The sequence below is a fragment of the Symphalangus syndactylus genome, chromosome 2, assembly GCF_028878055.3.
Source record: "Symphalangus syndactylus isolate Jambi chromosome 2, NHGRI_mSymSyn1-v2.1_pri, whole genome shotgun sequence".
NCBI classification, from domain to species: Eukaryota; Metazoa; Chordata; class Mammalia; order Primates; family Hylobatidae; genus Symphalangus; species Symphalangus syndactylus.
Window position 1 is genome coordinate 82109432 of NC_072424.2, and position 20856 is coordinate 82130287.

Here is a 20856-nt window from a genome sequence, read left to right on the forward strand (position 1 = left end):
TTTTTTTTTTTTTGAGACGGAGTCTCGCTCTGTCGCCCAGGCTGGAGTGCAGTGGCGCAATCTCGGCTCACTGCAAGCTCCGCCTCCTGGGTTCATGCCATTCTCCTGCCTCAGCCTCTCCGAGTAGCTGGGACTACAGGCGCCCGCCACCACGCCCGGCTAATTTTTTGTATTTTTAGTAGAGACGGGGTTTCACCATGGTCTCGATCTCCTGACCTCGTGATCCGCCCGCCTCAGCCTCCCAAAGTGCTGGGATTACAAGCGTGAGCCACCGCGCCCGGCTTATTCTTATAGTACATGAAGAACTTTTACATACTATTAAATACCAAAGTGTTATTAAAGTTCCACACTAAAAAAAATAAGTAAATAATAAAACCTTTTAAGGAAACAAGAAATGGCCTGGGTGCGGTGGCTCATGCCTGTAATCCCAGCACTTTGGGAGGCCAAGGCAGGTGGATCATGTGGTCAGGAGATCGAGACCATCCTGGCCAACATGGTGAAACCCGGTCTCTATTAAAAATACAAAAATTAGCTAGGCATGGTGGCACACACCTGTATTCCCAGCTACTCAGGAGGCTGAGGCAGGGGCATTGCTTGAACCCTGGAGGCAGAGGTTGCAGTGAGCCGAGATCAGGGCACTGCACTCCAGCGTGGTGACAGGGCGAGACCCCGTCTCACAAAAAAAAAATGTTTTAGACAATATTAAGGGAATACACCAATTATAACAGTCACACATAAAAACTAATTAATTTTTATTTTAACTGCACTTCAATCTTATACATAAATAAACTGCAAACTACACAACAAGTACCACAAGCATTTTCCCCCATTTTGGCATACCAGTGACCTAAGAACAGAAGGCCCCTTACAAAGTTGTTCATGTACAATGTAGAAAACACAACGTCATTCTACTCAGCCACTCGCGGCTGAAAGGTAACAATCAATGACTTTTGCTGTCTGAGTGCTCTTCTTGCTTACGATGCTAGTCTTGAAGAGGAAGTGCCTGTTTCACTGGCAAAGGCCCATGTTGTGTTTGTGTGGCTGACGGTGCATTTGAAAGAAGACTGTACATGCTGGGCATGGTGGCTCACACCTGTAATCCCAGCACTTTGGGAGGCCAAGGAGGGCGGATTACCTGAGGTCAGGAGTTCGAGACCAGCCTTGCCAACATGGCAAAACCCTGTCTCTACTAAAAATACAAAAACTAGCTGGGCATGGTGGCACGTGCCTGTAATACCAGCTACTCAGGAGGCTGATGCAGGAAAATCACTTGAACCTGGGAGGTGGAGGTTGCTGTGAGCCGAGATTGGGCCACTGCACTCCAACCCAGGTGAAAGAGCAAGACTCCATCAAAGGAAGGAAGGGAGAAAGGAAAGGAAATAGGACTATTAGTAGGAAAGGAAAGGAAATAGGACTCTACTAATAGTAGAGTTTTGGCAAGGTCAAAGTAGGCATGTGCCTGTGGTGGCCCAGGTTTCTGTTAGACTTTGTTGCCTCCAAATTAACCACAAGGTTCACTTGAATATGAAAGACAGTGGATAGGAAGCAGGAACCCTGCATGTTTCACTTTTGCTGAGGATGACAGCAGAGCTATTCGGTTTTCAGGGTCACAGCTTTTTGAACGTAATCTTTGTGTATAGATCCAGCCCAGACAGCAGCAGGGACTTGACTAGAGAAGCACCTAGGTGTGGTTGGACGGTCACTCCTTGGAGGGGTGGTTTGCAGGCCTCTTTGCCTATCCTATGAGGCCCTTAATTTTTATTGAGAAAGTTCTCCATCTCATTCAGCAAGAATGGGCTCTATTGAAACAGAATCACCTGTGTGATACATCTCTTAACTTTTTGCTTTTTAAATCTGTCCATGAGTGACCAATGACCAATTGCTCTTATCCTATCTACTGCCTACTTTGGTCTATGTAAACTGTTTGTCTGCTTCTAATGTGATACCACTCAAACTGTTAGATCATGCTCTGAACTTGGGCAAGGGCAGGGAGGAGCAGGTTGGCTCTCATGTTTGTGAGCAGGTGTTGTGTCTTGGCACTTTTACTAGCCTATTTCCACTTTCACAGACGGACTTAGAAAGTCTACGTGAGAATTAAAACATTCCCATTGAGCAGCTCAGGAAAACTCTAGTAATATGGTGAAAATTATATGACTTACTTCATAAAAATATCTTCTTGACATCATATGTGACACAACAGGAGGTGAAGTAAATACAATTCTAACAGTGTGCTTTCCTGGGTATTGGGAAGGGTCTGTGAATCCAATAATACTTCTTTCACTTCTCACAAATATTTTCCTCTTATGTTTGGATTTTGTCATAAAAAAAGCCACGGAAAAAAATATAGACAATATATTTGTACATTTTCTATTTTTAATAGTGAATTTTATTAAATGCTTAAACCAGTAAAATTATCTTGAGACTGAGTACTCAAGCAATAACCCAAGATCATAAAACAAATTGATGTGGAAAATATTTACTTTATCTGAATTGAAACAACAGACAACTTTTCAGACGCATGAATATCTGATGCTGCTTATCTACGGTGATATCTGAATGAGTCTCATTACCCTTAAAATGAGGGTTTTGTATATAGCCCACCAAAATATGCTGTACTTCCATTCAAATCAATGAAAAGCTGCTGCTATATGGATTCTTTTGGATTGCATGTTATTCCTGTACCCTCACAAGTGATTTGCACTGCCAGTTAGAATGAAGCACACATTTGACCAAGATTGACAATGCACTGGAATTGCATATTGCATTAGCTTTAATTAAGTTATCAGAATTTATTACAGGGCTACTTATGTCATTTCTTGAGACCAGCTTTGCAGAGAAAATCTCGTTTACTAGTAAAATTGTTCTTTTGCTTAAAAGAATGAGGAATCTCATTTCAAAAGAGACACAGTGGACGAAGCCATATAATGAGCTTAGCCACTTGTCTACCTAGTAAGAAATTTCTTACTCATCCTCTCCCTCCCTCCTAGAGGAGCCTGCTTTGAGGCTTACTTCCTAGCACAGGGCAGCCACATAGCTAGGATGGCAGCAGCCCGCCACAGGGGACTGCACACAGTAGGCACAAAGTCATATGGTTTCTGCTACCAAATTATAGGAAACACTAGGAGTCACACAGCAGCAAAGATACAATTTTAGAGATGTCATTCCAACCAGAGCCATATTAAGCTGTTGGATTCCAGGATGCTTGCAGTGAAATTGGTTGTCCTCTAAATGGTTTTGTCTAAAAATGTAATTGCTTTGTTCTGGGTTCAGAAAGGCACGGGAGGGAGAGCCTGAGTTCCATCCCCAACCGTTGCCACAGACTCCAACTGCAAGTACAGGGGCTGGTAAAACAATAAAGTCGTCTTCTTTTATCACAATGCCAGATAGATTTTCTTTCCCTGGCTTCCAGACAAAATTCACTTATTATAATTATCTTCTGAGCTGGCAGTGACCACCATCTAAAACTTTATAAATGTTCTAGTGAAACCCCGTTGAGCTGCCACTTATATCAAGCTGAGCAGGCAACTCTCTCCCTCACCATCGCAGCTCCAACGCACTCACGCAGGGAAGTACACATGTGATGCATAACCACAGTGGGAAGGGAACTGCGGTGGAAACCAGCATATTGCAAAGCACACATGAAATTCCCCTTTGGTGTATTTTTTTTTTTTTTTTTTTTTTTTTTTTTTTTTTTTTTTGAGACGGAGTCTCGCTCTGTCACCCAGGCTGGAGTGCAGTGGCGCGATCTCGGCTCACTGCAAGCTCCGCCTCCCAGGTTCACGCCATTCTCCTGCCTCAGCCTCTCCGAGTAGCTGGGACTACAGGCGCCCGCCACCACGCCCGGCTAATTTTTTGTATTTTTAGTAGAGACGGGGTTTCACCATGGTCTCGATCTCCTGACCTCGTGATCCGCCCGCCTCGGCCTCCCAAAGTGCTGGGATTACAAGCGTGAGCCACCGCGCCCGGCCCCCTTTGGTGTATTTTATGAAACTTAAGTTGACATTTTCAAGCCCAAAGGAGGAGAGTTTTGCACCAAATACTGTGTAAAGAACAACTGGGAAACTACCCACATAAGTGCTATTTGCAATCTATAATTTAATTATTCTGATGTATTATTAGCCATCTGCAGTTCATGTAAACTTAAATACTTGTATTGAAAACCCTCTGACATCTATGATGCCATCTGAAATAATTTTTTCAGTGTTTCCAATAACATTTGTTCATTCATTCTGCCTAAATTTATCCACGTTTCCCTTTCCCTCTTCTTTATTCTCTTTTTTAAAACCCTTATTAATGAAGAGGGATTTGATAGGATACCTAGCCAAAGTAAAAAGTATATTTTTTTCCAACATGGTAGTTTTATGACATTAATTTTGTATGTAGAATAATATAGGACATCCTTGAATTTATTTATACACATAATTTTTATATTCAGGCCATTGAAAATGAGCAAATTTTATATACTTCTTTCAAACCATGTATCAACTGTACATAAACTGCCTTATAAAATTAAGCTATTGAAATCAAGGCTTTACATAAAAACAAGGAGATCATGTCCTTTGCAGGAACATGGATGGAGCTGGAGGCCATTATCCTTAGCAAACCAACATAGGAACAGAAAAACAAATACTGAATGTTCTCATTGATAAGTGGGAGCTAAATGATGAGAACACATGGACACAAAAAGGAGAACAACAAACACCAGGGTATACTTGAGGGTAAAGAAGGGGAGGATGGAGAGGATCAGAAAAAATAACTATTGAATACTAAGCTGGTACCCAGGTGATGAAATAATCTGTATACCAAACCCCTGTGACACATATAGTTTATCTATATAACAAACCTGCTCATATACCCCTAAACCTCAGAGTTTGGAAAAAAGAAATCAAGGCTTTAGATACTTCTGTCCTAACTTAGCTCTTACCTACATAGTTTTAAATTAAACAGGAAAAAGGTATAATATACATTTACTTTTCACAAATTGGTATCAAATACATCTTTCGAATCTCATATGGTGCTTTCTAGACCATAGATCAGGAAACCTAATCTCAGTTGGGTTAAGTGACTTATTCAAGGTATCACACAGCTAGTAGCTGGAGGATCCTGGATCTATCCTAGTGTATCTTAGCTATCGTCCATAACTTACGCTTTTTCTCACTCTCCCCACCCTCCCACCCCGCCACCCCAAAGTGTGCTGCATCAACACTGGTTTGCCAACTATTATTCTTCAGATATATTAAGACAGACAAATCAAACACCCTGCCTATACATACACTGTCTTCTGGATTTTCTAACTGATAATCCAGTAGCTGAAACTGACATACAAATCTTACAGTATAGATATCTGTATTATGCAATGAAGCACAGAAATAGAGAGAGGTGGGGAAAACAAAAAAAAGCATCAGAGAGACCTGTATTCCTGACATCACAAACCTCAAGTCCTCAGGTGGAGGTTATAAAGGCAGGACCCAAATGCTTGTCAGCTGCAACACATACAGCAACCCAACTGTGCAGCCTGGAAAACAGCAGTGTCACAGTAGACACTGCAGTGAGACGCAGCCCAGTAGAGCACACCGGACCAGACCAGCGGCTCTCAGCAGGTCTCTGAGTAGCATGGAGTAGTATCCTATGCCAATGAAAGATCATGGACATTGGCTTTGTGGTTGTAGTGAGGGGATGCCATACTAGGAGGCAGATAACGGTTTATGTGACAAGGAAAGCAATGAGAACCGCATGATTTTCAGTGGATGCCAGCACGGAGGACTGGCCATGCTCCCGGCCCAAATATATGAATGTCCATGTCAGAGACACCACATGCACAAATACCAGAACCAGATATCCTCCCTGCCATCCAGAGGCTGCTTCTACATCCAGAACTAATTCCAGGGGGAAAGAGGGGAGACGAAATTCTGAACTAATATGTGGGTAATGAACATGTTTTTTTTTTTTGCCATCAGGCAAAATAGAGGTACAAAATAGAGAATACAGTTGCTATAAATGAATAAAGTTGCAGCAGGTACCTTTGAGTACACGACCTGAAGCTTTATAACGTCTACACAAGATGAGTAGTAGTAGTTAATTTCTTTTTAGAAAAAGAAAGAGGGCATTTGTCTTCTGAATTTTAAATTAAAGATATTCCATGTCAAATATAAAGAATAAAAATTCTTGCTTCTTAAAGCAGCAATGATCCTTTAAGATCATTTTGCAAAATGCACTATTTCCATATCCCTTAACCAAAATCATAATTTCTTGTTTGAGGAGACATCTAGGTTTCTAACCAACTTTCTTCTATTTACCAGGTTTGAGGACATACCTCATTTCAGACTTCTAAGGCATGTGAAACTTTGTTTTGCAATGTTTCCAAAAAGAAGATCAATATTCTGATGTGGGGATGTGAGAACAGAGAGAGATATTTGCCACTCCAATATTGCAACATGCCTCCCCCAGCCTTACAAAATAATATGTTTTAAAACTCCATAAGTGGAGATGGTGGTTTAGAAAAATATAACTCATCCACAGATAATATAATACGAAATATGACAGTGAAGCGTAAGTCACGGTTCTTTACTTTTTCCTGCCAAAGTAAACTTTATAGATATTTTTATCAAAACAAAAACTGGAGTCAACCCATGATTGCCATCTTGTGGAGAGGTCCAGCACTACCGTGTCAAAATATGTCCCTGAGGTATTGAAAAACGCCTCTGGAGATTCTTCAGGCACTCCTTTCATTATTTAATAACCTTTGCTGCAAATAAGCTCTGCCTTATAGCTGACCTAAATCCCTCGGGTTATCTCCTGTAGATAAGGGGAGAGCTGCCACCATTTATTGAGCTGTAATGCTTTGCATACTCAGTCAAGTTATCAAACCATGCCGGTGACTTTACTTCTCCAAGTTAAAAAGTTTCCTATTGTCTGACATTTCCACCTTACTACTATGTTCCAGCTCTTGGGTTTCCAAACTGTTTAAAACTTGTTCTGCCTGTGTTTTATGTTTTTGGTCACAACTCTGTCTACTCCACTTTGTGAGGCATTTGACTCATCTCTGTGTTATTTGGGGAACACCCCTGAGACCTTCTGCGCGGGCAGTACTGGGTCTGAGGGTTCAGCAGCTTCGGTCATTCCTGAAGGCATGCAGAGAGTCCTGTGGGGAGCCCTTACACCTTACACTCCAGCACCTCTGGGCAGTTGCCAAGGGAACCAAATCATGACATGGACATTCCAGAATTATACACATGCAATTAAATCTACCGAATAAGTTCACCAAACAAATATATAATGAAATAATTTTTGAAATTCCAAAACATTGGGCAACTTCCCCTTTTTTTGATCACTCCATTTTGTAATCTTGACTTTGCATTTTAGGAAAGAGTTGTGAAAGATGCTCTTTCTCCCTAACCCACATCCTCCACCACTGGTCAATTCAGCAAATCCTATCAGCTCTACTTTCAAAATGAATCAACTATGACCATTTCTCACCACTCTCACTACGCAGATCTAAGTTCAAGCCAACACCATCTCCTGTTTGGATTTTTGCAGTAGCCTTCTAGCTGATGTTCCTGGTTCTACTCGTGCCTCCTGCAGTCTATTCTCAACACACAAGCTGGAGTGACCCTGCTGAGGCACAAGGCAAATCCTATTACTCCCTCCCTTGCTTAAAACCCTCCCACAGCTCCTGTCACTCAGAATAAATGCAAAAGCCTTTGCTACGACTGATAAGGCCTTCAGAAAATTGACTCCCATTCTCTCTCTACCTCATCTCCTACACTCTTTCCCAAAGTCACTCTGCCCTCACCATACTGGCCTCCCTGCTGCTCCTCTCACACATCAAGCAAATCTGCTCTGGCCTCCAGGCCCCTTTGCTCTTACCGCTCTCTCTGCATGGAAAAGCCTTTCCCACAATATCCTCACGGCTTGCTCCTGCATGGCCTTCAGGTCTTTTCTCAAAAGTAATCTTCTCAGTAAGGCCTTCCTGGAAATCCTACCTAAAATACCATTTCTTCTCTCGCTTAATACCTTGTTTGCTGTATTTTTTCTCCTTAGCATTTACATTCTACTAGCAAATATTTTGCTTCTTTTTCTTGTTTATTGTTCTTACTCGTTTTTTATTGCTACCATAACAAGTTACCACAAACTTAGCTGCTGAAAACAACACAAATCTATCAACTCACAGTTCTGTAGGTCAGAAGTCCAGTGGTCTTTGTTGCTTCTTTTGCTCCAGTTCTCAGAAGGCTGAAAGCAAAGTGTCAGGCTGCAGGGCTTTTCTCAAGAGTCTCTAGGAAGAATCCACTGCCAAACTCATTTCAGTTGTTGGCCAAATTCAGTCCCATGTGATTATAAGACTGAGGCTTCCATCTCCTTTTTGCTTGTCAAAGTCTTTCTCAACTTCCAAAGGCTGCCTATATTCCTTGGCTCATGGTCCCCTTCAAAGCCATCAAGGGAAGGTCTAGCCCTTCTCAGGCTTTGAATCTCTTTGACTTCCCCTTTTGCCTCATCTCTCCTGCTTTCCTCTTCTGCTGCAGCTCTTTGACTCCAGCTGAAGAAAATTCTCTGATTCTCAGGACTCAAGTGGTTAGATTGGACCCACCTGGGTAATTCAGGCCACTCCCTCTATTTTGAAGTTCTTAACCTTAACTACATCTGCAAAGTCCCTTCACAGCAGTACCTAGATTCGTGTCTGATTGAATAGCCAGGAGATAGGAATCTTGGGTACCATTTTTAGAATTCTGCATTGTCGGACTAACTCCCATGTTGTTAAGACTACCACAGTAGAATATAAATCCCATGAGGGCGGAAATATTTCAGTTTTGTGCAGTGCTGTATCTCCAGTGCCTAAAAATAGTGCCTAGGACAAATTAGACAGAAAACAAATAAATGTTGGATGAATGCATCTAATCCAAGCTTTCTTAATATGAAGATGTGAACTCCGCAAAGTGATGTATAAAACAGAAGTAGTGTGCAGACATGAGCACACTGTTCCCAATTCTTAAAATGATAATATCCCCCAGTTTTCCCAAGATAAATCTCGTTTGTGTCTGTTCTCTCAGTGTAATTATTCACTGAACCCCACTTACCCACTCCAAGTGTCCAGGTTTGTAAGATAAATTACATAATTTTCCTAGATTCTCAAAGGTGCCCACTGTCCAACAAAAGTTTAAATTCTTCTGACCTCATCAAGCTTTTATGCAGAAATGTATTTGAACTTATACAAACAGATTTCTATATTTTTTTCATAAAATATACATCTTCTCCCTTGTAAACATATTTGAAGGACTTTTACAACTAAGATAAAACTCCAAGAAGTACACCCTGACCCTCAAAAGCAACCAATTTACCATCTAACCAAAATTTCACACCACCTCAAATCATAAGAAAAGGCAGTGGATATGAAAACAAATAAGCAGCACTGAGAATTTGGCCACACCACCTGAGATGTGATACTGTGTCCCATCTGTTCAACGAGATAACAGAGCATCTAGCATATCCTAAAATTTCTTAGAAAAACGTGCACTAGGGAATTCTCAGTTTAGAAGATATTTATAATAATAAGGCCTCAATCATTTTTTTCAAGCCTTGGATATTTAATATGAATGACAAGAAAAATACAGAATATTTTATAACTATGGTTTAAAGTACGCATGGAAAATTCTTCAGTTGTCCACAAGCCGTTCCTTTATTTGTAATACAGTTAAATATTATGGAAGATTAACTTGATTGGGATATCTAATGGGTATTTCTTTTTGTTTTTCTTTTCTTCACTTTCTGCTTTTATAAAAATTTTGTGTTGTATCCATCGTCTCTTAGAGCAAAGAGTTTGATTATGGCCTTACTGCCTGATCCCCCACCCCATCTACAAATGTAAGGGCAAAAGATGACCTCTGTTGAGAAAATTGACTACCTGTCTAAATGATTAAGGAGTTAAGGGACTCTGTATGGCTTTATAAATCTGCCTCTTCATCCCACCCTGGAAAAAAAAAAGCTTTACTTAAGGATTTTTTTTCATTTCTATTAAATAGAAATAGTTTCTAATCAGCTACTCAAAACAAGGAATCTGTGTATTATGTTTTATCTGTAAAATATGTACCTGATGATATTATAAATTCACTTTCAAGTTACATTAACAGAGAAAGGACTCTCAGGAAGAATTCAGAATGAAAGAGACATGCACCTTGCCTCCAGCATGGGATTTCTACAAGATTCTCTTTGCTTCTTGGCCCCATTGCCTATCTGAAATGGTCATTTTTACTAATCTGTGCCTGTAGATATCCTTTTCCCTTCATGGTCAGAATCAATTCACTCTCTACACTAGGGACCCCTGATGAACAAGTGTCCATTTTGGGGGTTCTAAACACAAAGCCTTAAGTGCCTCTAGCTGTAACTGATCAATCCCTAGGATTGAGAAAACAAACCATTTTGGAGAAGAAAAAGGAAAATCGAAAACAAAAACAAACTTATCTTCAAAGTGTGAATTTCAAGATGTAGGATCCTATATGGGTTAAATCCATACATGGACAAGAGAGCTTTGCTGTATTTAGTACCAGGTCTAGAGGTCTGAAGGTAGCCTGAAGCAGCTTTAAAACACAAAAGAACTGACAAAAAATAATTCAGAAGGTTTTCATCTGTGCCTTAATACATCTTCTTCAAAAGTGACTACTGAAGGAATAATAACATCTCAAGCAGAAGCGAAACGCTGTCCGCTTTGTAAACTGTGGGTGGTGTCTCTGCTACAAGATGAATTGCTAACCATTAAGCTCATTAGAAATGCATAACCCAAACCTGGCCCAACCCAATCTTCCTCTTCTTTGCTTTACTCTTGCCTTCACCTACCTTTGTTTTTTTTTTTGTTGTTGTTGTTGTTGTTGTTATCCTGATAATACGCACATAACATAAAATTTACCATCTTAACTATTTTTCTATTATACTTTAAGTTCTGGGGTACATGTGCAGAACATGCAGTTTTGTTACATAGGTATACACGTGCCATGGTGGTTTGCAATGTAAAGTTACATGGCATTAAGTACATCCATATTGTTGTGCTATCATTACCACCATCTATCCACAGAATTCTTTTCATCTTGCAAAACTAAAACTCTGTACCCATTAAACAATTGCTCTCCATTCCCTCCCACCCATACTTACCTTTTTAATTAATTTATTTATTTAAAACCTCTAAGTATTCCTCAATTGGGAATAAAGTTGATGAATAAGAATATACCTCTAGTATCTATATCTTTTCCTACTGAAAAAAATGGCCTTTTAAAATAAACTTAATCTACCATAATTTAAAATCATATCACTCAGAAATATTCTGTTTACCAATAGCAGAACCATAGCTGAATTTTTTAGGGAGAAAAATGGGGGTAAAACTGCCAACTGGAAGAAGGTTGGTATAATTCATGTAACTATAGGAAGGTTAGGAATAGATCTGAGGCTTAGAAACAACAAAAGGACAAATGTATTTAGGACAATATCTGTAAGAAGCTCCTGCCATTTCTAGTTTCTGCTTCTCTCCATGCATTTAGCTTTGTTTTCCTCTACTTTGGTGGATCTCAGTTAGGAGACAGTACCCTCCAAGGGACATTTGGCAATGTCTGGAGACATTTTTGGTTGTCACTGCTGAGGAATGCTACTGGAATCTAATGGGTAGAGGCCTTGGATGCTGCTAAACATTCGATAATGCACAAGATAAGCCCTCACTCCTAACCCCATGCCAACAAGCAATTTTCTAGCCCCCAAGTGTTCATAGCACCACTGTTGAGAATCTCTGATCTACTCCATACCTGTTCCTTCCATATATTCAGTAACATGAAATCTTCAGTTTCAAAGGCACTCATCTGATAACCTCACCATCAGAAAAAGCCTGAAATTTTCCCTCTACTTTCAATTTTAAAATTCCCCAGGAAGGAATCCAATTGCTTTCTTGAGTTAATTACCAAGTAGAGCGATAAAGGCAGTGGGCACAGGGCCCCGGGTGGCCTGTAGAGGGTCCCTTCCTTGTACGAATGCCATTCCCCAAAAAGGGGATACTGCAATGAGCTGGGTGGAAATTCCAAATAGTGTGTGCCACAAAATAGAACTTCCTTGGTGACTACACGTTTTTAAAAAAGACTTAGTGTGGGCTGGGTCCAGGGGCTCACACCTGTAATCCCAGCACTTTGGGAGGCTGAGGTGGGTGGATCACGAGGTCAGGAGATCAAGACCATCCTGACCAACATGGTAAAACCCCCTCTCTACTAAAAATATGAAAATTAGCTGGGTGTGGTGGCATGCGCCTGTAATGCCAGCTACTTGGGAGGCTGAGGCAGGAGAATGGCTTGAACCTGGGAAGCAGAGATTGCTGTGAGCTGAGATTGCACCACTCCACTCCAGCTTGGGGACAGAGCAAGACTTCGTCTAAATAATAATAATAAATGAATAAATAAATAAATAAAGACTTAGTGCTTGCTCTTCTTGTAGCAAATTCTCTAAAATAGAAAAACCTCTAACTGTCATAGTTACCATACTTAGGTGCTTTTTGTAACCAGCTAAAATGTTTAAACATCTAGTTGTAAGCAGGAATCATTTGCCTAAAACATAAATTAATTCAAATAACGAGATATGCAAAACAGAGGAAGAAAGCATAGTTATAAAGTTTTGAAATTGGCAGAAATAATGAATCTTTATGTCTGCAGTGATAAAGTTGGACTCCTCTCCTCTCAGTATCTCCATCTTCTGTTAGATTGCTTGCAGATCCACTGAAATTAGATGTCAGTGTAAATTATGGTGCAGGCAGGCTTACTAGCCAAGGCTATGAAGGGTAGACACATAAAAACAAGGTGCTATTGAATGTAATTGCTTCTGATCTTAAAATTCTTAAATGACAAAATTGGTGCTGATGTGCTATTTGCATCAGATAGTCCCTTTAATTGACACCAACTCACTTGGGAACGTTTTTTTCACAGTGGTTTTATAATTTTTTCTTCCTAATTCTTAAGTTCTAGAACAGGAAAGTCAGCAACTTATAACTTGAATCAGAGAGGAGAATGACAGCATGTGATTGTAGGTGAAGTGGAAATCACCAAACTTCTTATAGGGCCTGTGGCCCTGTAAAGTCTGAAGTGAGAAAATGAATCTGGGTAAAGAGCATTTTGTGAAAATATTTAGAAAGAAGTTAGCACTTTTTTGAAGCTTGCTAAATTAGGAATTAAGCCCCATTTGCAAACATTTCCATTCTTGTCTATTTCAATAAGGAGAAAGATGAAAAAGCATGACCCACAGGGCTCCTGGAAAAAGGAGATGCATGGTTTTGTCTGCTCATTTAAATACTTAACAAGCCACAGGGAAAAAAGAAGATAACCCATTCCACTACCCATAACATATGTCAGCAAGTCATAAAAATAAACTATAGCGTGGATGGCTTGTGAACACTGCTTAGCCTCCTGCGAGACATTAGCACTTGTTCTAGTTTGCCAAAAAGGCAAAGAGTCCAACTGTCTATCTAATATTTGATCTTCCCCGCCATGAGAAACAGTCTTCAGAAAAGAGAGAATAATTAGTTAATTCTTATCCTATCTTTATGACAAAGTTATAATGTTCTAAGTAATAATTTATCTTACAGGACTTCTTCGATTTAAAGGAGAATATTTCAGTAATATTTCTAAGTCTAACAAAACTATAACTCCTGAAAAAAAGATAAGAAGTTGCTTTTGTTTTATATGGATCAAATTAATAAATACTGCCTAAAGTTGAAGGTCTCTCAACACCCAACATTGGGTATTATGCCAGTCTTTGGAAGAAAAAATAGTGAATAAGATACTTGCTCCACCCTATTGTGCTCAAATTTGATGAAAACTGCAGAGCAATATGTTTTTAAATATTTCCAAAAATCTATTAACTGGTTATTTAAGTAAATATTTATTTAGACTCAAGTGTAGTATCAAAGGCAGAAAGCGAGTCCTATGTAAGAAATTAAAAACTTCGAAGCAGTAACTTTTTTTCGGTATTCCTGATACTGTAGCCCAGCTGCAAGGGATTTTGTGCCTGTTTCCACCCAAAATATAAGTAATGCCAAGTGATCAATGTTGCGCGTGACATATTTCACTGGGCCTTTCTTTCCAGGCTGATAAGCAGTAGAAGCAGAAGTGAGAAGACAAAAAATGAGGTAGATGGTGGTAAAATTACACTTAAAAAAAGAGTATTTTTTACCCTAGGGCTCACCCATTACTGCCTGACATGTAGCATCCTAATCACTACCCCACCCCATGCCCACCCCCAATTATTTTGAGCAGTCCCCAGGAAAAGTTGCATAGGTTTAGAATTGAGCCTTCATAACCACCACAGGTATCTGTCTTTTCCTCCTCCCCTGCCCCCACTCTCTTTGGTGGCATCTGTGTCTATGGTCTATGTGGCCCAGCCTGGTGCCTGACATCCCTGGCACAGAAGACACTGTGCAGTACCAAAGCCTTATAAGGTGCTAGGCCAACAATTGGACTGAATCTCTTATGAGCTGATTTGCCCCAAGGCTTATGTCAACTGCTGCTGCATCATGTAACCTCTTGACAATCAGAGCTCTGACTTCTATGCCAAGAGTGATGTTTTATGGAACTCCCAAAGGTACCAAGCACATCTCTCACAGATGGTAGCGCCTCCAATGCTTGTTTTGCTGGGCCTGGAAGCTGGCTGCCACCCTAACCTAGTCTTGTCCACATGGGAACTGTGTCCTTTCTGAGAGGCTGAACCATGAATATGCCACAGCTGTGCTGTTTTCTGGAATGCCTGGATACACCAAACCATGCCGGTTTCTGTCCAAAGATACAAAAATATCCACTCCCCCTATGTGTGGTGCTGTGTTATATCCATACCAAAACAGAGCTGTTTCATGTTTCTAATATTTTACTTGCAAGAAAGTAGTAAGGAAAGTCACAAAGCTGACTGACATTACATTAACCCTCACCACTGAGCATTGAACGTTGTTTTTAGAGCACATTTGAAGCACTGACTCTTTATTGGGAAGTAGCTTTTTCCCAATGCAAGTTGATTCCTACAGGCTCATATGCCACAACGCAATGTCTGAAACCCTGTGGGAAATGCAGCTTAAGCTTCATTAGCAAGGACTGGAAGCTCCCTGGCCCACCTTAAATTCAACATTTAAAAAATCAAAAACACACTGAACATATCCTACTTACTGTACATGTGCAGAAAAATACTAAAAAACTGTGAAGAGCTTATAAGAAACCAACTAGAAAAGAAAATAAGTCAACTAAACAAAAAGAGCACAAAGGAAAACTTTAGAACAAAGTCTCTGGTAGAATGGAATCCTGGGATCCTTGAAACCACATATGTTTAAGCCAACAATATCCTCATAAAATACCTCCCTCCCTCAATCTCTCTCTCTGTCTCTCTCTCTTTCACACACACACACACACACACGCACACACACGGCTACACACACATACACACACACTTGGCTACACACACACGGCTACACACACACGGCTACATTCCCATAACACCATTTCTAAGCGTGCCTGGTATTTATTTTGTTATTTTTTTTTCTTTTTCATTAAAGTCATTCCTTTTGTTCTTCCAGTGATAAGGAAAATCAGCTATGGGTTACCCCATTTTCTGCCCTCTCCTATTTCTCATACAACAACATCTTTCACTTGATTAGTCTCCTTGTAAGGTACAGATACTCTATTAAACTGTTAGGAAATCAAATACAAAATGCTTTAAAGTAAGCTTCAAAGCCAAAAAACGATCACAACGAAGAAATTAAAATTTAACATATCGAAAAATTCCACATATGCTTAATCACCGAATCTGAGGAAAGCAGCTGATTATTTTTGTCATCTGGAGGGGTGGGGAGCTGGCAATGTCAAAATTCTCCTGCTAAAAGAATAACTGATTATAAAGTAATTGTGTTTTTAAAGGACACAGATGTAAATAGGATGTGTTGTTTGTACATGTTTCTTTGGCCTAGCTATCTGTTTTCCCATGATACCTATGCGAAAGTGAAGTCTAAAGAACTTGCACACACCTCTCCTTTCTTTCTCTAAAAACGTCTGCCTCCATTTTGTCGTTTAAATCAGCCGTGCATTTTGCTACACAAGATGATCCAGGCACAACTAAAAGGCTGAGCATTCAGTGACCTGAGATCTGTGCCCTCTTTTCACAATGTGTAACACAGTTCCTTCTAACTGATCATTGTCACCAGACGGAATTCATATTAAAACCTTAATCTTGCTCCAAAATTCTCTCGGTAAAAGCCTGTAATTTGTGCAACCTGATGTATCCAACTGTCAGGAACTGATATATTAGCCTCACCTGCTCCTGACACAGAGGCCCACTCGCCTATTCTGCTGTTTTTGTCTCTTGCTTTAATGATTAGGAAAGTTTCCATCATCTCCTTCCACTCTTTGCTTCAAACATCCTACTTCTGTCATTTACCTGAAAGCTAAATACCAACAAGAAAATCTGATTCGTGCTGGATTTAAGCTTCCTTTGGGGTTTTCACTACCAAAACTGATCTTTCTCGCTTTTCTCATTCTGCCTTCCATTTTGTTAATCTTACCACCTCAGTTATATCACATTTTCAAACAGAGCTTAGTGATCACATGTATAAAATTGATACCAAAAGGTAAATAGGCAGACAAAGCACTCCCAGGGGGTCCTGACAGCAGAGGACTCCGGAGCTCAAGGCTAATTTCTTTCCAATTGGGACAGTGACCTCTCCTCACTATGGAAATCTGAACCAACACCATGCGTTCAAGTCCACTCCCAATTACCAATCAGTGACCAAACTAACATTTTTCATACAGCAATTTACTGTCATGAACCTTTGCCAAAGGCCAGACTAAAAAAAGACCAAAGGAAAAAAAAAAAAAAGCCAAACAGAACATTCTCGGTGTTGTTTATACTTGGTCTGTTTAGCCATCAGTAATAGATGTATTGTTGCAGAGGAACCAAGGAATAAAGCTTCAAGAAGGGCAGGAGGGAAGAAAGGAGAATGGCAGATAAAGGAAGAAAAACTGTATATTTAAAAAGCCTGTGTGCCACTGCCTGAAGAAAGAAAAAAGTCAGAGAGCTCTCCTTAAAAAAAGAAAGAAAGAAAACAAAACGATTACTGGAGACAGGACTGAAAATAAAACTAAATTGTAAAAATCAAATCAATGTTTAAAAAGAATCAAACTCAGTTACCTGATCCTTAAAATTTTAAATCAGTGTAAAAGCTATAATTCCCTTTTCATAAACATATTCCAGCATATTTTTCATTCGTTTCCAACTGCAGAAATTTTTACTTGCTCACATAGTTTCACACTCAATACTTTCACAATCCTGACACAAGTACCATTAATTTCTAATAAAAATTAATTTATACATAAAAACATATATTTGTTAATTAACTGTCACAAAATATGATACAAAAGTGGTTCAACAAACAAAATATTACATTGACTCTTAAAACTTTTTCATATTTAAATTTTAAAACACTATTGAAGGCTGTGCTCTCTCAACGGAAAACATAACTGGAGATATTCTGCGATGGGCCTGGCACCAGAGGGAAGGACTCTGAGTTTCCTTCTTGAACAGATTAATTCTCCTCACACAGAAATAACTGTAGTATCTAAATGTCACTCAATGGTATATAAGCTTCACTGGCCCATAAAAATAGCACTTTCCTATGAATGAAAAACAGGATTAAGATCAAGGAATAAAGGACATATTTTTAGAAGTTGGAGATAAATTTAAAAATATGTGAGCTGAATATGGTGAGCTAAAATATAAGGTACCCATCTAGTCTCTGCTTGGAATATGCATGTGTTTTATTATGCATTATATACTTGGAAATATATTATAAAATATTAATTTAACGTCTACACTTTTAGCTACTCAGAATTTAGTGAAAATTAGATACATCTTTGATATAATCTAAATTTTTTCTGATGCTTCGGTCTAGCTACAACCTTTCTAACAAAGAAGGTTGGGAATTTAATAGTCTTGAGACTTCTGAGAAATGAATGAAATAAAAAGGAGTTCAGATTATATAAAATGTTCTTGATCATATGCTGATTGACAAGAGTTAGGGCAGCCCTGCCTGATGAAAGACAAAGCTTTTGAAGCCAGACCTTGGTGTGAGTTCTCTGCTCCTACTGTGTCCGGAATTGGTGGGTTCTTGGTCTCACTGACATCAAGAATGAAGCCGCGGACCCTCGCGGTGAGTGTTACAGCTTTTTTTTTTTTTTTTTTGAGTCAGAGTCTGGCTCTGTCCCCCAGGCTGGAGTGCAGTGGCAGCATCTAGGCTCACTGCAAGCTCTGCCTCCCGGGTTCACGTCATTCTCCTGCCTCAGCCTCCCGAGTAGCTGGGACTACAGGTGCCCGCCACCACGCCCTGCTAATTTTTTTTTGTATTTTTAGTAGAGATGGGGTTTCACTATGTTGGCCAGGATGGTCTCGGTCTCCTGACCTAGTGATCCACCCACCTCGGCCTCCCAAAGTGCCAGGATTACAGGCTTGAGCCACCGCGCCCGGCCTGTTACAGCTCTTAAGAGGGCACATCTGGAGTTTGTTCCTTCTAATGTTCGGATGTGTTCGGAGTTTCTTCCTTCTGGTGGGTTCATGGTCTCGCTGGCTCAGGAGTGAAGCTGCAGACCTTCGCAGTGAGTGTTACAGTTCTTAAGGCAGCGCGTCTGGAGTTGTTCGTTCCTCCCGGTGGGCTCGTGGTCTCGCTGGCTTCAGGAGTGAAGCTGCAGACCTTCGCGGTGAGTGTTACAGCTCATAAAAGCAGTGTGGACCCAAAGAGTGAGCAGTAGCAAGATTTTTTGCAAAGAGTGAAAGAACAAAGCTGCTACAGTGTGGAAGGAGACCCCAGCAGGTTGCCACTGCTGGCTCGGGCAGCCTGCTTTTATTCTCTTATCTGGCCCAACCAAGTCCTGCTGATTGGTAGAGCTGAGTGGTCTGTTCTGACAGGGCGCTGATTGGTGCGTTTACCATCCCTGAGCTAGACATAAAAGTCCTCCACGTCCCCATCAGATCCATTAGATACAGAGTATGGACACAAAGGTTCTCCAAGGCCCCACCAGAGCAGCCAGACACAGAGTGTCGCTTGGTGCATCCACAAACCTCGAGCTAGACACAGGGTGCTGATTGGTGTGTTTACAATCCCTGAGCTGGACATAAAGGTTCTCCACATCTCCACCAGACTCAGGAGCCCAGCTGGCTTCACCCAGTGGATCCTGCACCTGGGCTGCAGGCGGAGCTGCCCGCCAGTCCCGCGCTGTGAGCTCGCACTCCTCAGCCCTTGGGTGGTTGATGGGACTGGGTGCCGTGGGGCAGCGGGTGGCACCCGTCGGGGAGGCTCGGCCGCACAGGAGCCCACGGAGGGGGTGGGAGGCTCAGGTATGGTGGGCTGCAGGTCCCGAGCCCTGCCCTGCAGGAAGGCAGCCAAGGTCCGGTGAGAAATCGAGTGCAGCGCCGGTGGGCTGGCACTGCTGGGGGACCCAGTACACCCTCCGCAGCCGCTGGCCTGGGTGCTAAGCCCCTCATTGCCCAGGGCCGGCAGGGCCGGCCGGCAGCTCTGAGTGAGGGGCCTGCCAAGCCCACGCCCACCCGGAACTCCAGCTGGCCCGCAAGCACCGCGGTTCCCGCTCGCGCCTCTCCCTCCACAGCTGCCTGCAAGCTGAGGGAGCCGGCTCCCACCTTGGCCAGCCCAGAAAGCAGCTCCCACAGTGCAGCGGTGGGCTGAAGGGCTCCTCAAGTGCCACCAAAGTGGGAGACCAGGCAGAGGAGGCGCCGAGAGCGAGCGAGGGCTGTGAGGACTGCCAGCACGCTGTCACCTCTCACTACCACTTACGGCTGTGTGGCAAGGACAAGGCAAGTATCCTTTCCAATATTGGTTTTCCTCATCTGCAAAACTGGAATAATAATTCATACCTTGCAGGATGTTTTAGGAATTAAAGATAACATGTCAAGTAGCCAGCATAATGCCTGGAACCAAGGTGGAGCCTTAAAAAATAATAAAGGATAGTTCCTCTTTCCTCCTCCTTCTCCTCCTCCTGCTGCTGCTGCTGCTGCTGCTGTCCTCCTTCTCTTCCTTCTTCTGAGATACTTTTTGTTCCACACAAGTAAAGCCCATTTCTGATTGCTTGACTTAGTTGGTAAAATGTAAAATTAGACAGATGAATGTCGCTTTTCTTACCCTCTTGGAAGAACAAAGTTATGTTTGGGATGTTGTCATCACCACTTCTTCAATTGAAAACCATTAAAAATCAGCATTTTCAGCACTTCAAGCATCAAGAAGCCACCCTGCCAAGTCTGTTTAATAGAGAAAGCATCAAATAAATTGTGAGATTTTAATTACATTCGAGACTTACCAGTTAATATGGGCATATGCTGGGCAATAAGTTGAATTCATTAAGTCTGGAGATTGTGAATTGTTTAGCTATGTCCTCAGAGTTTTATACATCTCCAGGCACATAGTAAGTGCTCAATAAATGTCCATTGTTTAACTAGGAGCAGGAATTGAAAACTATAGAATATCAGAAAACTTGTACATCACTGGTTTAATACCTCCATATTGACTAATAGTTTCCATTCTTATTATTTCATTTATTCAACAACTAACAAATATTTACCAAGTATCTATGCATAAGACACAGTGCCAAACACTGGGGATACAGGAGTGAGAAAGATAGACAAGGTCTTAAGTGAAATAATTCAGGTAAATAGCACAGTGCCTAGCACACAGTAAGCTCATTAAAAATGACAGTAGCAGAAGTCACAAATCTTAAATGAAATAATTCAGGTAAATAGTACAGTGCCTAGCACATAGTGAGCTCCTTATAAATGAGAGCAGCGGAAGAAGCAAATCAGGCATACAGACGT

At 41.1% G+C, this 20856-nt stretch overlaps 1 long non-coding RNA gene across 1 annotated transcript in view; it reads right to left on the reverse strand.

Moving 5' to 3' along the window:
• The window catches only part of LOC129471443 (uncharacterized), a 351175-nt gene extending 342524 nt beyond the window's left edge, over window positions 1-8651 (reverse strand). The window contains exons 1-2 of the long non-coding RNA XR_008653592.1: window positions 8169-8651; window positions 2160-2300 (exon numbers count right to left, since the gene is read on the reverse strand). This is a non-coding gene — a long non-coding RNA (uncharacterized lncRNA). The remainder of the gene's footprint in view (window positions 1-2159; window positions 2301-8168) is intronic.
• Window positions 8652-20856: the final 12205 nt, after the last annotated feature.